We start from the raw sequence: 2,496 nt of genomic DNA, 5'->3' as shown, positions 1-2,496 counted from the left end.
ATCTTCAAGCTCGCAGCGCAGCACTCGGTGCCACACACACTTGTATAGCTGCTATTTTTCAATAGTTAAAGCACAAAACGTGAGTGGATCCTTGTACCCGCAGGGCCCAGAATTCGGTGCGACGCCCCTGCACGAGGAGTTAGCCATCGGTTAACCATGGCCGAGCGGAAAAGAATTGAAAAATATAACAGCGGACCCACGCAGAGGATGGTAAACACAAAACAACAGCCTGAGGCGCCGCAGGACGGTTCTGCCCCTCGACTCCCCCACCCCCCCATCCCCCCACCCTGCGTTTCCCCCCGGCAGGCTTTATTTTGGAGGAGTTGGCGAGTGTGTGTGTGTGTGTGTGTGTGTGTGGGGGGGGGGGGGGGGTAGTACCAGCCGCCTGACTCCCCCGCGGATGAATAATACCCATGGTCGTTGTTGGGCGAGGCAGGTCTGAGGCATGTCTCGTACGAGCTCCCCGTTGTATAAGGGCCGTTGCTGGGATTGTTTCAAATCAGAGTCATTAAAGATACATGTGGGCAGTGGTGGAGGAAGGCGAAGGAGAGGTGTGAACACACACGCACACGCACGCACGCACACGCACACACACACACACACACACACACACACACACACACACACACACACACACACACACACAGACACACACACACACACACACACACACACACACACACACACACACACACACACACACACACACACACACACACACACACCACACAGCAAGTGATGCTTTCTGGTGGAGGAACTGCCGTACCCAGGGATGGACTTGTGGAGCACTTTGGGTTTGGCCCGGGTTGCAGCACTTACGAGTAACATTAAAATGCATGTGTCACGAGGGCCGGGTTGGAACACAGCATGGCCTCCTACACACAAACAAGGGAGTAAACGTGCGCACTCCCGTGCTTAAACACTTAACTCATTCACGACCATTGGGCGAGATATGACACGATTATTTTATAAGCCCCAACTACCATTGGCGAGATATGACAGATTTATTGTTGATTTTATTTAATCCAACATCACACTGTTTATCTGCTCAAAAGTAGCGCATCTCGTTTTGAACACGAAATAGTTCTTACCGGATATGGAAAAAAAGAAACGGATCTGCATTGCCTCCCATGGTACATTTTGCAGGAAAACAATCCTGCTGGTTTCCTGATCCTGCCTAGCGTCCGCAGTATAAACAATGCTAACTCGTTAGCTTGTATCTCTGGAACGGTTTGATGGATTCACGTGCAATCTTTTCATCGTCGCCATGGTGCGGCGTGCTTGTGGCTCGTGCACGATCTACAGGATCTTACTTGAGATGGATATGCCAGGGAAGGAATTTCATGGAGGCCATATAGGCCATGGCTGCCGTTGCCCCTCAGTTTGGCCTTGTGCCCCTCAAACCAATGGTATGACTTGAGGCCACAGTGGCCTTAATGCCCCAGCTAACTGTACCACTTTCTCCTGTCTCTTTCTTGTCAATTTGTAGACAGTAGACACCGGTGTCTCTTTCTTGTCATGTAGACACCAGTGTCTTTTGTTGAGATTCTGAAATCTTCTGAAAACTCCCCTGAGTCCCCATCTTTAAACCAATCCAGTGACTTTGATTGGTGCTGGGCTGAGCATGGATCAGATTGTAATCATCATGTATCTAAGATACATGATCTATTTCACTGCAGATTAGGTTATCATCCCTAACCCTTAAATTCAACAAATTATTTCAATGGACTAAAATCGTGTTTTGTGTTTTATTTGATGGCCTTCCTGCCCTGGCATTTGGCCTTTGTCGTCCCGCCCCCCCCCCCCCCCCCCCCCCCAAAAAAAGGACAACACCAAAGGCCAAGTGGCCTTGCCCCTAAAATGATGAAATTCCAGGCCTGGCCGTGACAACTTTTAAAAGGTAAGCAAAACGAAAAGGCGTGGTAGGGAACGACCAAAGAGGAAAAACAATCTTGGTATGAGTTAAGCCATGTATACTTCATCATACAACGAATTGCATGCTCACAATGCATGGCAATGTAATGCTTTGTGAGCTGTATGAAGGCTGGACTCATTAACAGTGCAGAAGCGTAATCGAGAGTATGACATTAGAAGCATATGTCCATACTGCATCTTATGTTGAACATTTAAAGTCTTGCCAATTTGTCTAATTTCTGTTGTATATCATATTTTGGAGTCCCCCGTGTAGCATACCACAGCACCTGTACTGTACAGGCTTCCCCTGACTCTCACTAACCCATTATTAGTTGTACATGATTCCCTTTCAAGTAAAAAGAAAACAAACCAGTGTTTTGATTGTGAATTACTTTGGGGTAAATATTTTGTCAGACTGAGTCTCTGCTCATTTTCTTTTCTTTCTTTTTTTTTGTTTGTTTGTTTGCATCTCTGCCTCTGGCATCTTTTCAGACACACAGTCAACAAGAGCAGGAATAAAACCAAAGATAAATGAATAAAATAAAACAAAACAACAACAGGGGGAAAAAAAAAAGGAACCGC

This window comes from Nannobrachium achirus, assembly GCF_963921795.1.
Source record: "Nannobrachium achirus genome assembly, chromosome: 14".
In the NCBI taxonomy this organism is placed as follows: domain Eukaryota; kingdom Metazoa; phylum Chordata; class Actinopteri; order Myctophiformes; family Myctophidae; genus Nannobrachium; species Nannobrachium achirus.
Note: the sequence above shows the minus strand (reverse complement) of the source record.